The 16099-nt window shown below is 36.7% G+C and overlaps 1 long non-coding RNA gene across 5 annotated transcripts in view; it reads right to left on the bottom strand.

Annotated features, from left to right (window-relative positions):
• Nucleotides 1-5335: 5335 nt before the first annotated feature.
• Nucleotides 5336-16099, bottom strand: part of LOC140850094 (uncharacterized) — a 143202-nt gene continuing 132438 nt past the window's right edge. For 4 of the 5 annotated variants that reach the window (XR_012132842.1, XR_012132844.1, XR_012132846.1 and 1 more), the window contains one exon: nucleotides 5336-6176. This is a non-coding gene — a long non-coding RNA (uncharacterized lncRNA). Of the gene's footprint in view, nucleotides 6177-12566; nucleotides 12683-16099 lie in introns of those variants that run through there. The other variant, XR_012132843.1, reaches the window with a different exon arrangement.

Here is a 16099-nt window from a genome sequence, read left to right as displayed (position 1 = left end):
AGACAATATGTGTAATATATCTCCTACTAAATAAGCAGTCTCAAAAATACTTACTAAAGGTTATTTATTAATTAAAAATACCAGCCTTCTTTACCCTTAAAAACTGTCAGTGAAATAATGTCATCCTCTTCCAATAGCCCAAAGTAAAACTTCTTTCCTCTTTTTCCCAGTAGCATCAGTTTTCATTTCTTTCTACTCCTTTCTTTCAGCACAGCACCATGTATAGCTGACCCTTGAACAATGTGGGGATTAGGGCCACCAATTCCTCACATAGTCAAAAATCCTTGAACAACTTTTGATTCCCCAAAAACTTTACTAATAGCTGACCAGAAGGCTTAAAAATAACAAAAACAGTCAATTAACACATTCTGTATATTATATATATTACAAAGTGTATTTTTATGATAAAGTAAGCTAAAGAAAAGAAAATGTTTTCCCAATTGTTGCATATCTCCCCAGAATTGTCCAATATATTTATGGGGAAAAGACTCTATGTAAGTGGACCCACAGAGTTCAAACCTGTGTTTTTCATAGGTCAAGAGTATATTTACTTGCCCTTATTGTTTAATTAATTTCCTTGCATTTAGGGAAAGAAGAGTCTACCCTTCTCTCATCTGTAAAAAAAAAGTAAGTGGAAAACTTCCTAGGGAGAAAACACACCTGCCTGACAGTTGATTCCTTAGCCTTATAGGTCTTTTTTCTTCATTATGATAGCAATAGTCATGGTACCTATTTTCCAGAATGAAAGCACATTGAGGACCAGGTTTGAGGGGCATGGGAGTGTGGTTTGGGAATGGTTGTTGGGCTTATATCATCCCCATCAATGCTGATACCTGGGAAATGGCAGAGGATGAGTTGCTAAAATCAGTCATAACTATACAGTTGAGATTTGAATACCTGTCATTTCTATAAGATAGCAAGTTTGAATTCTTATAATTACAAGTGTATAAATTTCCTTTAAAGCAAGGCCTCAGAGATGTTCACTGCAAGGGGGGTTCTAAATCTGCTCAACCTTTCTGGTTCACGTGGCATATAATCTTCAGAATTCTAGATTTTGGTTCCTGGAATGGAACTTCCAAGAACTTCTCAACTTTCTGGTAACAGTGATTCTGTATCAGAAGTTAAATACCCAAGGATGAAATCTCCACTGGTGACACAGGGCAGAGAATTTGAATTAGCCCAATTGTAGTCACCGAATTCTTCTCTTTGGCCCCCAAAGACTTTAACTGTGTAATAAATTGATTTCTGGAGATTGGTGTAAGAACTAATTATAGCTTGGTTTTACAAAGGGTTTCTTTTTTAGATGTATTCAATCTAATGGACTCATGATTTTGAAATGCTTTGTTATAATCTGTTCTCAAACATTACATTTTCACCAATTCAGGAACTTCAAATGAGGAGTCATCAAAGCCAGGTCTCTTTAGCTTCCTGGTGTTATTCCAAGAGTCATAATGACCTATTATTATTTGTTAATGGTATATATATTTTTCTAAGAGATTTTCTCCCTGAACAGATTGGAAATCATAGTAAAGGTTACTATGATTTAGACTCACTTAGGTCTAAAATTATTATTTTAATCCTAGGCCCTAAATCCCAGAAGAGAACTCCCAAAATGTAATTGTTATAAACCAAAGAGCTCTGAAGTTAAGTGTTTTAATGTGACAAAGAAACATCCTAACAAATCATTTCAAATAGTAAGATTCATTACTAACATTCTTTTAAAAATAAAATAATAAAGGAAAAGGCCATACTAACCTACGTGTAAGAGAGCACATTGAATTTTTTGATCAATTTAGATATTCATCAGAATGAAAAGCCATAGGACTTTTATTTTTACATTTTAAAGAAGAGGGTTTGTTTTGCTTTTTAATTTCCACTTCTGACTTTCATAACTCTTAATTCATGTGACATATTTTATTACACCATTTTATAGTGCAAGTAACTGGGAAGCATATTCTGAGACTATGAAAACTTTTAAACCAAGTTTAGAGATCATAATATGTTTAGTGATTTAGAATCTCTCATAAGAAATGAGTCTATGTTCTTTTATACTAGAAAAATGTAGAGTGATTTTGAAAATTCAACTACATGTACCAATTTGCCTCCTAAGAATGGGCTGAAAAGAATAGGAAAGAACCTCCCCCCATCTCTTTTTAATACCTACTTTGCCAGATTAAAAAACAACAGTTTTGGTATAGCACATTAGTTATATACTTTGGAGACTTTCAGCATCTATGACTTGAATCACTGGTATAAACAGCATGACATTAAACAAGCTTTTCTCCATGCCAGTGAATTTAACACTAGCTTTGCTTTATTACTATTCAAAAGATATTGAAAGCGATTTTCAGTGGTCACATCTGCTGCACATTTAGAAGAATACTGATATTGAAAACAGCTTATTTCCTAAAGAAATACCTTTCACTGGGCAAGCATGGGCATGGCCTGAAAGTCAATGTTAATATTATTCTTTCAAGTGTTTTTAACGTGTATAAACATGACCTTTTATTGACTCATTTAAGACTCTAGTGGAAATCTTACAGTTCACTTTACAATAACTGATCTTTAGGGATTCAAGTGGGCAATTACTCAACTAAATAAAGGGCCTGCTTTTCTAATTTGCTCTTGTAATGTTTAGTTAACATGTTCAAAATAAAGTACATGGTGACACTATTTCTTGTCTCCTTTTCCTTAGGAGTCATGTGGTACTATCAATGAACTCCTGCAGTGCAATTAAAAACTGGAGTCTAGAAAAAGAAGTTCTGTGCATATCTCATAAATGTGAAACAGAGAAAAATTTGGAAAATGTTATTTTAACATTCCAACTGGCAGAGCAAGTTTTTCAAGACTATAAGAAGGAACATATTTTCTCCATGATTTTAAATTTATAATTAAAAGCTATGCTTCCTCTGTTAGGCCAAGGAAACATAAAATACTCAATTTGAGAACAAAACCATCATAGATATTCTTGGTACATTAGGTATCAGTACTGAGTGTGAATGTTTTGAAATGAATATTTTAGAAATATATCATCACTGTCACTGAAGATCTAATAACAAAGTGGAAATATGAGTTGAGTGAGAAGCTGGAAAATTTTGGATCCTGTGGCTAGAGAGGAACACAATGGGGGATGTTGGGTGACTGAGATGAAACATCAAAATAGCAAGGGCATGTGTGTGCAGACAATTTGGTTCCTCTGACAGGTACAGTCATTCAGCAGGACTCCGGAAACTGGAGAGCGCTGTTAGTGTATCCCTCCCGGTCACACAGGCCCAGGAACCAGGCCTGTCACACTCTCAGGGACTGGGTTCCCTTCTCTTCTCATATGTGCTCTCCTGGAGAATCTCATTCACTCAGGTGGTTTTACTACAATTCATAAACCGATGATTTTCAAACGTTTCCTCCAAAATTGACTGCTTTTCTGAACTTCAGATGAGGCCTTTCCTTTGGTGCCTCACAGCACTTCAAAATCAATATGCCCCACATGGAATTCCTTACCTGTCCCCTCTCCACCCCCCACCAAACACCCGACCAGTCCCTGACATTCAGCTTTTGTCCTTCCTCTAATCCCCAGCTCTGAGGGTAGCACAGCCATCTACATAGCCACTTGAAGCACTAATCCTGAAAATTTAGTGGGGAAAGAAGTCCAAGTCCATAGAAAAATTTTGAAGTCATTCTTTGGGGGGGATAAATAAGGTATGCAAGGTGATGAAAACGTATGGGGAGAGCAGAAATTCTAAGATAATATGCCTAGGTTGACAAATATTAAATGAATGCACTTTAATCTCCACCAAAAACCAATTCTTGCAAGTCCTCACCCCAGTACAAACTCTGATGTTCATCCCCTGCCCCTCCCAGGGTGAGGGCTGATGGGCACTTGACCTTTTGGTTAGATGAAAAGCCTGTAAACTGGGCTTCTATCTTTTGAGAGGATTTTCTAAATCCTTCCTGTTCTCTTTTAGCATTTCAAGAACCAAGCCTGGAGGGCTCAGCTGAAAACATTCTTCCATATTATAGGCAAGAAACAATTGAGTCTAAGGTTTTTGTTCTACGTTGGAGAGTCATCATGGGGAGTGAGAGGCAGTTGTTCCACATACAGTGTTCAGAATATATGGAGATTCTCAGTGTTCACATCCATGTACACAAATTTTCTTCTCTGGATTTTCATGGAAATTTTATATAAGGCCTGAGATTAAGGCCCAGTTTAGCATATACCTTGACATCTGGTAAAACTGACAGGAACTTGAATGGCTTTACCACAACGTTCCCTCCCCACTCTTTTCCTGAGGGTACTGTCCCCTAGCCAAGAAACCTCTGTCACTGGGACCAGGTGCAGTTCCTACTTATCTCTGAGCAGCGGGCTTCAAGTCTTCAACAGCTCCTGGGATCACTTAAACAAGCCAATCCCATTCTTCAGTGGGGAACAGAGAGCACCGCATCCTCTTGATACTACAAAGCCTACCTCCCACAGCCCTGGGAGAAACTCCCACGTGGTCCTGTGTGGTGTGTGGCAGTCTCCACTCCCAGGCTGTGTGCATATGGCACTAATAAACTGCTGTCAATCTCATCTCTCCAGCATTGGGTGTCACGTGTTCAGCCATCCCCATAAACTTGGGAAGGGAATCCCTTGCTCATCAATAGGATGAAGAGGAAGCAATTAAAACAGGGAACTATATTAGCTATGTCTGCAGATTCCACAGGAATACAGATTCCTGCCTCGTTGCCTTTTGGGGCATTTGAAAGATATCCCTGCCCCAAGGAAGGGCACAGCACATCAGAACTTGCTATCAGAATGTGGTGAATACAGATAAATTTATGTTGTTTTTTTAGGTGAATTACTGGGTGACTTGAAAGGAAGCAAGTTTATCTGTCCCTCTCATTCAAATCTCCTTGCCCCTCATCTGGCTTCTTTGACGAAAGTGTGTCACACTAATATGATCATCAGCAATGTGTGACAGGACCTGAAAATGTGGGTGACACTGATTAGAGTATGCAGAATTTTAAAATGTTAACTATTTGTCAATATTATTGTTTACTATTCTCTTCTCTAAACTGCTTCTTTCCTGGACTTCCATGACTCCACAGCTGTGGTTTGTCTCCAGCTTCCTCTTACTCCCCGTTTTGGCTTTTCCTCTTACAATCAATCTTTAACTAGCAGAGCCCATCAGTGGCTCTGTCTTACATCCTCCTTCCTTCCTCTCCATGCTGCCCCTCTCATTTTATGGCTTCTTTTGCCATCTCTGTAACATTTCTCTCAAACGAGTATCTCTCCGGCCTAGACCTCTCTCCTGAGCTTCCACTGTGGCTGAACACAGTCAGACATTTCAGGGCACATCAAAATCAGCTAAATGATTTTGTAGCTGTAGCTAAATACTCCTGGACTTCCTTCTTATCTGTTTAGCTCCTAAATACATCTCTTATCATTCCTCTTGTTTGTATCTACACTACCACAATCCCTGCCCAGGGCCACCTACCTGGTCTCCCCGAATCTACCTCCATTCTCTCCAGTTTTTTCAAATTGCATCTAGAATTATTTGTTAAATATGTATAACTGATATTATTCCCCAGTTTAAAACACTGGGATGGTCGCTTGCTGATGTTTTTCATGGATTCTTAGCAAACCTTGCAATGTTTTCCATTTCCTGTTTATATCTCTCTCCTTACTTATTTCACAATATTTATTTTTTTCTCTCTCTGCTTCACCCACTATGAGTGTTGTTTAATTTGTTGTGCACAGTATTTTTCTCCCCTTCCAAATCTTTGGATGTAACCTGCCCTCTTGTCCCCATCGTGAGAATGGTTAACAGGTACTTCCCATTCAGAACTCAGATTAACGGTCAATGCTTCAGAAAGTCTTTGATGCCTCAGCCTAAGTCAGGCTACTCTGTTAGCACTTCCAAAGTTTCTAAGCCACCTTTGTGATGCATTTATTAGACTTGATATTATTTATTTTACAGCTGTGTCTTCTGCCTCCAATCTCAAACTGCAAAATTACAAATCACCAGGCAGGGACTGTTCAACATTATCTCCCCAATGCCTTGGCCATAGTATGTTCTCAATATTTAATACTTTCTGAATTACATTGAAAGAATGTATAACATGTTTTAAACAGAAGGGAAATGAAATGACCGATGTTGCAAATGTAGGAGTTGAAGGAAAAGATCAGACTGGAACACCTGGTGACAAAAGTGGAGAATCCCAAGTTAGTGGCACAGGTTCAGAGCCAAGTTGTGATGCGCTTTCCCACCCTGTCCGGTAAACCCAAATCCCTCTGACCCACACTTTTACTGCAATCTCAATTGCTTTTCTCTTCCTGATATTGTCACTGGGTACATGCATTTTTTTTTTTTCAGGAGGAAAGGATGAAAAATATCCCTGTTAACCTGGCTCTGTGTTCTCTTCACTTTCAGTTCTTCCCTTTCCTCTCCTCTTTTCCTTCTGCCCCCAGCAATGTCACACCATTTAGTTAAACTGCTGTCTGCCTTCCGTTTTCAAATGCACTTGATAGGATTTATCGGGAAGTTTTCTTGAGGGGGGGGGATGTTATTATGTGTAAGTTATTATTCATTATCCTCTTTACATATGAGTGGATAAAATATGTATTCAAATAAAAAGCAGAGATTTAAAAAATTTCAGCTCCACCTTTGCTAACTTTTTAATGTCCTGTTTTATCAGTTCTTAATGTTGCCATATAATGATATTGAATAATAAATATATTTGCTATTCATCAAAATTTTAAGCATTATAAATGTGTAGTTCTTTTATTTTCACATACTTAAAAAATAAGATCTCATAAAAATTGGGTGGGCAAAAAAGGGCAAGAACTTTATTGTAATATTTTCACAATTAAGGCTATAGAACTTTCTAGACCATACATGGAAATGAAAAGAACATTTGCATTTTCTAATTGAGACAGAGGGAAAAAAGCCTTAATGCACAACACAAAATCAACATACACAAACACACCACACCAAGGCTCTCCTGCTTACCCAGTAGGTAATAATTTTGTATTTTATATTAAATTCTCAAATTGAAATCAATATATATATCCAAATTTTACTAAAGAACTTTGTGCTTAATGGAAATCTGGAGTGATACTTATTTTTGCATACATTATAAAAGAAACTCAACTAATGCCTGTTTTCTCATCAAGAACTGTCAAATTTATCTTTTTTCTTTTAGTTAACTGAAAACAAGTGATTAGGGATTCTATGTCATAACTACACAAAATTCCTTTTAGTGCATGTAGCGCTTATCCCTTGAGATCCATAACTCTCTTAAAAATGTTTCCCATGTGTCTAAGTGGGCTCTGAAAGGAAGGAAAGTTTTAAAAATCCATGCAGTATCTAAGTGCATTCCATGCTGAACAATTATGTTAGTAGAGTGCTTATGTTAGTTAGTAAGCACTTGAGCACTTAAAAAAAAAAGTATTGGCTTTTAAGATTACTACTATATGTAGAGCCATTTCCATCCAGAAGTTGAACATGTGAAACAATCAGCATTTTAAAAAAATGGTCTATACCACATTATTAAGAAAATGAAGAGCATGACATATTGCACACTCTGAAATAAGAGATCCAAGTTTTCAATGCTTCTTTATATTCCCTTTAAAGACCTTGCTACACCTTTCATCAGGTGAAATGACAACTAGAGATTGTATTTTTAGTTACTTTGAAAAAAGGAATGAGAAAAAGTAAAGAACAAAGGGAAAAGGAACACATCTATTAGGAGAGTCACATATAAAATTAATGGAAAGGTATTCATACTCGGAGCTCCTTAATTGTCTTTGGTAGTTCTCTAAGGGCCCTTGTCTGATCATTCCTTATATGATAGCCATTTTAGTACCTGTCTTATCCTTCTTTGCAAGAAGGAAATTTATGGTATTCATATTTATGTATCTGTACAATATAGTACTGTCCTCAGTACACACAAACTTCTCAGTAGATATTTGTTCATACTGAACTTGGTTAACGGACATTACAAGTTTGAAGTTGTGGGATTCCCTATTTTCTGTTTCTCATATTGTAAGAGAAACAGCATGAGACTTTCCTATTCATCCTTTTAATCAAGGGAATAATCAACCCTTGCCAAAGGAGATCACCTGCTCCACAGGGTGGTGACTTAGGTTAACTTAAATATGGGAATCAATCCTCAAAACATTAAAAATAGAAATACCATATGATACAGTAATTCCACTTCTGGAAATTTACCTGAAGAAAACAAAATCATTAATTTGAAAAGATAAGTGACCCCTATGTTTATTGCAACATTATTTACAATAGCCAAAAATATGGAAGCAACCTAGGTGTCTACCAATACATGAATGGATAAAAAAGATGCAGTGTATGCATACACACACACACACACACACACACACACACACACACACACACACACACACACACAAATGGAATATTACTCAAGTCTAAAAAAGAATGAAATCTTATAAATGGACTTTGAGGGATTGCTAAGTGAAATAAGTCAGACAGAGAAAGATAAATACCACATGACTTCACTTACATGTTGAATCTAAAAAACAACAAAAAAAATGAACAAAACAGGCACAGACTCATAAATATAGAGAACAAACTGGTGGTGGCCAGAGAGGAAGAGGGTTGGGGGATGGGCAAAATAGGTGAAGGGGATTAATAGGCAAAAACTTCCAGTTATAAAATAAATTAGTCACAAGAATGATAAGTACAGTATAGGGAATATAGTCAATACTACTGCAATAACTGTGACAGATGGCAATTACACTTAACATGGTGAGCATTTCACAGTGTATATAATTGTCAAATAACTATGTTGTACACCTAAAACTAATATAATATTATATGTCAGCTACACTTCAATTAAAATTTTTTAAAAATGGGAACCAAATATTTTTTGAGATTTTGCCTTATGTTTGACAGAAAGACACATGTAGAAGGGTACTCACAAGTACTTTATATAATACAACAATGTTCTCTTTGGGTGATTAATATAAAATATATTATGAAATATGTTATTTTATAAATCAAATGGACAGGTTAGTCAGACTCTAAATGTTTTTAACTTGTTATAGAAATATTTTTTAACGTGTGTCATAAAACCTGTATTTTTTAAATCTTAAAGCTCATATTGTTATCACTTAGAGAAAATTGATAATTTGCCTTTAATTTTATATTTAGTACATTTAAAAAAATCATCATTCTTTCTGCTCCTTTCCTTAACTTCTAATTTTTACCAAACACAATATATTTAAATTATATTCAAATTAGACCATGAAATACATCAAGGTATGGATGGATGAAATTAAAAGACTAAATTTGTTGCATATTTAGTTTTGACAACAAATATTTATAATGCCATTGCTAAGGCATAAAGAATGCCATGAGATCCCCCTTCAAAGCAAGCCAGAATGATTCATGGTTCTCAGAGAAAAATGCTCCTGAAAATAGTAATTCACTTCTGGAAAGAAAAAAACAAGACAGTTTTTTTTCCCCATTGCTCCCCTACCCCTTTTAAAGAAGTAACTGTAAAATAGTGAGTGAGTTTAAGAGAACAAACTAATTTAAGAAGAAAAAAGGCACTTTCGCTAAAATATTTTGAATCATGGTCAAAAGTTTTCTACTTTACATTCTTTTCCTTATTTGGTGTCCCTCAGATTTAACTTTCAGAGCAAAATCTTGCAAAGATGGAAAGAAGAAACAGGAAATTACTACTACAATGCTTTAAAAATGTAACAGAATTTACCTCTTTTTGTGAGTAGCAGTACTGTTTGATAATCACAGAGCAGTTTCTGTTGGTCTGTTGATTCTGTAGAGTGTTTTCTGTTTTCCTTCTTCCCTTCCTGCCCCCCTTCCTGCATCTCTCCTCGGATGCCCCGTAAGCACTGCAGCCAATGGCAGCCCCCACTCCACCTGTGTGGCTGCCTGTGGAGAAGCTCAGCGGGGCTGCAGTTGTTCCCAGCAACCGAGCTTAGCTGCAGGGTCACCTCAGAGCTGTCAATGCCACATTCCATCACTCCTGAAATACCAGACATTTATACCACCACTTTGTGTCCTAAGATTCACAGAGAGGCAAGTGAAAAAACTCTTTTAGTGTTTTTCTTTTTCCTTTTCTCTCACCCATGTTTAACCATCAATTAAGAATATACCATGAAGATGGGACCAAAGAAATTCCGAGCAGTTGATACGATTCTCACACCCACACTAGCTCATGTCCACGGCTGTTTCTTGGGAGTAGAGCCTTCCTTCCATTACTTCATAGGAAGTCCCACATTCCTTCATGCAAACAGAATCCCAGTGGACCCCAAGATAATCCTTCTGAGGAACACTGTGACAGCTAGTTCTGTCTGCCAAGCCAGGATGCCCACTGTAAGTTAAATAGTTAAACCTCTATAGCTGAAGAAGCAGGGCATCTGAATACGATTTACCATAGATTTTAAAGAGTCTGTCTCAATTTTGACTCATCTTGTCTATTACTCTCTCCTTTCAAGATGATATCTTCTTCCTACCTCTAGCTCATATTTCAGTGAACACACACATAGTAGAACAAACCTTCAGAAAGAGAAAATCCAAGACAGCTTCATACGGCTCCACACAGTAACATATTGATCCTAAAAATTGGCAGACAGTACTGGGAGCAGAAAACTTCAGATCTGTGAGAGTAAATGCAGAGATTGCTGGGCCAGTAAAGTTTCGGGTGATGGAAACTCACCAATTAAATCTGAACTGAGATTATTTTGTGTGAAGGCAGGTGGAGGGTGTGTGTGGGGCTGGTGGGAGGGGGCAGGTAAAGGGGCGTGTTTGTGGAGGAATGACCAAGGAGTTTTTCCAGTTGGGTTTAAGTGCCCCAGTAGGAAACAACTGGCCACTCCATTCAGACCGAAAAAAAGAGTGATGAGAACATGAAAGAAGATAATTTGTAATGAAGACCACTATTTTCTTTACTTTCATTTGGCCAAGTATTCTAAATTTCTAGTATTTCCTGAATTGGGAAGCATTGAAAATTTTTGTGAGAATGACGATTTTTTCTAGTTTCCATTATTTATCTCTCTGCTTACATGAAAACACTACCAAATACTACTCCCTGAATAAATTTGTACCATTATATGAATACACATAATCTTGTTTTAGTTTTTATAAAGTTCTATAAAGAATACCTGTTTTTTTTCTTATAGATACCTGGATACAAAATTTAACTGAATATCATAATCATGATTTTCATGCATTAAGTAGCCTTAATAGGTAAAGAAAACTATTTCCAGTGTTCTACACTAAATTACTACACTAAACAATTCACTGTTCATACATTCAGTTTTTCAATCAATGGTGTCAAATTACTGAATGGTAAAAGATATTGATGAAAATAAATTATACATCACATTAATGGTAGTAAATGTTGTCTACATTACCAAAAAAAGGTTATTTATAATTCCCTACTCACTTCTGTAGCTTATTTGGTACTAGTTTCTAGGGTCTTTTGTCTGCTGAAAGGAAACAAATTCAGTATTTACAGTGAATATACTTTCATGTACGTGAAGACAATATTAAGTAAAGGTAAAAGGATCCAAGTTTGGAGAATCTGAGACAACGTTAAAGTGTTCTGCTTAAGAACTGGAGTGATTGTATAGAGGTGATTAGTGTGGGATGTGATTCTGGACACAGGCTAGAGCCAGCAAGCTGGTGAGGACAGAGCAAACAGTGGTGGGGCATTCAGAGGAGGGTTGCAGGAGAAGAGCCCAGAAATAAAGGTAGAAGGAGATGTTTGAAATAATGTCACGTGTGTACTTGATGAAACGATGTACAGGCTGTGCAATTTCCCTTCATTTTGGATACAGAGCTTACAGTGATAGTAGTAATAACTAATGCTTATGTAACACTAATTATGTCCCAGATCCTGTTCAAAGACTTCACATATATTTAGTCATTTTAGTTTTTAGTCATTAGTCACAATATATCTATAAAGTGAGTAAATTATTTCTATTATACAAAGAGATTGAATAATTTTCCCAACATCACTCAAGTAAATTGCAAAGCTAGGATTTGACCTCAATGCAGGTTCTGCAATTAATGGTCCTGATCTGGATGATGTACTGGGTTTTCTTTTGGGAAAAGAGGAAAAAGTATATCCCATTACAAGGTTGGCACACAGTGGAATTAGAGGCTTTTCTCCCTGTCCAAGCATATTATGGGGTCAAGTACATAATAATACAATGGAAAGATTTCTAGATGAGCTCTTTGTGTTTAATTTGTTTAACAAGTTTAAATCTATGCCAAATGGTTTGCTGCAACCTCAAAAACAATCAAAGCGCTGTTTCTTCAAAACAGCTCTAAACTTGCTTCAGGTTTCATTATGCCATCTTTGAAAAACTCACAGGGTATCTGAAATATGCATGCGTCGGTCGGAGCAGACACAACTTTAAGAGACAGCTGACTATAATGCACAGTTGGAGCCAGATCCTTTTTATTGTGTTCCTTTTTATTGCTAAATAAGCTGAGAGTTGGTCCTAAATGTATTGGAAACTAATTGCTTTTAGTACAAATTAATAGGGGCACAATGTTTACTTATAAGCTGTGTTTTTAATTTTAATCCTTATGATAGATGGAAATCTGAGAAACTTTTTTCTTTTATTAAACCATAATTAACTCACTGAGTTAAGTCCACTAACGTGCTCACATACATCTTCTTACTTTCCCTGGAGATAATAGAAAAAAAGTAATTATATTCGGTTCTCTGCAATCATCTCTTTCACAATTAATATCAGAGTTTCAAAGTTATGCTAACAGATATTTATTCTGGAATATTGCTCTCTTAAGAAAATAAAAGTACATCATAGGATTTTATAGGTGGATGTGAAATCCTAAGGGTTAAGTTTCCTGCAATTATTTTTGTAGGTATTTTTTCCTTTTATCATTCTTCTGTCATCTCCCCCTTTTTCTATTAACTACTTGGCTAAATATGATAGGATTCATAAGTGAATTTATTCATGAAAATGTTCTTGGGAGACAGGGTCTTTCAATACCAATCTGAGGGACTGTGTTAATTCATACCAACTTGCACAGGAGGAACAGCATTTTTAAAAAGCTGACTGCTGAATGGAGCCTATGTGGTCATATGGCAGATGTTTTGAGTAAATCACTGTGATGTCTACCATCAGCCACCTGAGTATTTTTCAGTTCCCACAGAACAGCCATAAATTAGTAAGAGTGCTGAAAAGTCTGTCGGCAATGTCACCTGCCTGGAGTGACCAGGCTTTCATCTTTTCTCAGATAAACAAAATAAGGATCAATCTTAATATGATTAGTAGTTTAAAGGGACTACTTCATTTCTTAACTTGGGCAAGAAATGGAATTTGCCTTTATCAATACTTTATAACCAAAAGCTCCTACATCCTATAAAAATTTAATAAGTATCAGTCTCTTCACTCAAAATAATAGTTAAATAACTAAGGTCTGTAAAATATAATATTTCTTAAAAACTCAGAATAGCTGCTCAAATTATATTCATTATATAGAAGAAGACAATATATATGCATACATTTAAGCTCTACTTATAAATACTATGACATAGTCTAGGTTTTTGATGTCGTTACTTCTTTCTTAGTCGACACTCTTAGGGGTTCCAGGTTTGGGTGCATTTCTGTTACTTACCAGGAAAAAAAATGGCTTTCTTCCACCTTCTTATGACTATTAGGAGGTGGTTTTCAACTTTCATAGTTCAAGACACATCTGTGCTGCTACTCATATAAGTAAATTTAATATATAACAGTCATAAAATACCTCTGAAAGTTTGAATTCGGTTCTCAAGAGATTTCCTAAATGCTAAGTTTCAGAATTTGTTTACCAGAAATTGCTGCCACTCCTTAAAGCCCTCTCTACATGTTCTCTGCCCCAAACCCCTAGACTTGTTCCAGTGGGATTAGCCTCAAAGGCTCAATAATGACTCTAAATTATAGTCCAGGGACAGAAAACTGTTCCAGTCATCACATTCACTAAATTTTGGCCTTGCTTCTGTTTAGTGTTAGGTGGCTCTGGACGGCTGCCCTACCAATAAGCAATTCCCTCAGAGACAGGAAGAAATGTCTGCTCTTTGGTTAACAAAATGCTTTCTGTATTATTTTGTCATTCTGATTTCTATGCTGTCATTTGCTTAGCAATGACCTTCCTTTCAATTCCCCACAGCACTTTACTTATGTCTCTCTTTCAACACTTACCTTACTTTGCCTTGCACTGGAGTCCTATGGTTACTTATTTTATTGAACTACTAAGTGTTATAATCATAGAGGCAAAGCAACACCCTTCTATCTTATGCCATACTAATCCCATAGCATAAATTAAAATGTTTGTGACTTTCAACTCACGTTTGCTTTGGTGGATGGGCTTAATCTGGGAAATTTCAATTGGGGTAATTCATTTTTTGTGAGGGAGTTCTAAATGGATAGTTTCTCCTTGCCTTCATGATTACCCGATTCTCCGATTTTGAGCTCAATATTTTGGAAAATAGCCTGATCTAAGTCCATCCCATAGTTTATATTCTATATATGATATTCTGCTTCTAAACATGGCAATGATCTCATATTGTACTGTTACTATCTTCAGGTTGTTCTAATGTTCCTCCCAAAAGTTGTGCAATAACCATGGCTATGTATTATAGGATGCAGCAAGGAACATACTGCAGGCCCAAGAGGGCAGCAGAACCTGATGCCTCACAGATCAGGAATGAGTAGCTCCTCAATCATAAAAGTGGAGAAGAAGTGCAGAATTAGCCCCAGAGAGAGGCATCTTGGTTTCATAGAAAGCTAAGAGAGCTCTTGGAGGCTAACTTGGCTCCAATTTACTAACTAAAACACAGCAAGATTAAATATGCCCTCTCTCTCATCTGTAAATGGAGGTAGTGATACATATCTCAAAAAGTCACTATAAAGATTAAATCAGATTCCATTCATTCAACCCATTTACTGAGGTTCTATCACATGTCAGGCTCTGGTCTGCCCATGTCTGGACCATTGTGATAAGCTATGGATTTAAACTGGGTCCAGCTGGCCCATGTCCAAAGAGGGCAGTGGAGGAGGGTAGCCATGAGAGAGCAGCTAGATCAGAGAACAGCAGATCTTAATCTTATTAAAATAAATTGCTTAAAGAGGATATGATGGCTATCATTTTGCTAGCTTCCAATTCTGGTCAATATGTGTTCATTCTGAGAGATGCCTTTATAATAAGTGGGGCTTTCCAAATAAAACTTCATAAGTAGGACTGGATGGCTATCTATTATTGATATTGCAGAAAGAAAATGTTAGAAAATGAGTCCTAAAATGTCTTTCAAAGAGTATTTTCTATGATATTACTTTCCTAATCTAAAGTGCTTTCTAATCCCAAAGAACCAACTCTCCAACTCTCCAGGTCACAACTGGGTGTGCAATAATTCAGTTCAATTCAATTCTGACATAGTGCAGCAGTAGCGCAGACACTCACAGGTTAAGGGCTCAAGCCAGGAGGACAGCCCCCACTTCAGACAACAGTAGCAAGCCAGGGCCCCATACTTCTGACCAACTGGCTACCAACTGGCAATTCCATGACCCCCTCCTTGGGTTTGACAATTTGCCAGAATGGCTCTTAAAACTCAGGAAAGCACATTACTTACTATTAATAACTTATTATAAAGAATACAAAGTATGGGAGAGGGTTGGAAACTTCCATGGTCTCCCCCAGCATGCCATCCTCTCAGCACATTGCTCTCCATGTTCACCAACACAGAAGCTCACCAAACCGTATTATTTAAAGGTTTTTATCATTACGTAGGCATGATCAATTATAAACAAAATCCATAGCCCTCTTTCCTCCCCAGAGGCTGGCAGAACGGGGTATACCTTATCTATGGGCTTGCTAAAGTTCCCTCATTAGAACAAAAGATGCTCCTACCACCCAGGAAATTCCAAGGGACTTAGGAGCTCGGTGTCACACCTACCTACACACACAAATACACGTTATTTATGTATATATGTTGGTGTTATTAGAACGGTCCTAATACTATACATGTGATGAGCTCTTACCTTGAATTACATAAAATAATAATGCATAGTTGGGTTAATCAGTATAGAGGCAGACAACAAGGA

Source organism: Manis javanica, chromosome 6, assembly GCF_040802235.1.
Source record: "Manis javanica isolate MJ-LG chromosome 6, MJ_LKY, whole genome shotgun sequence".
Classification (NCBI taxonomy): Eukaryota; Metazoa; Chordata; class Mammalia; order Pholidota; family Manidae; genus Manis; species Manis javanica.
This window is presented reverse-complemented; position numbering and strand designations above follow the sequence as displayed.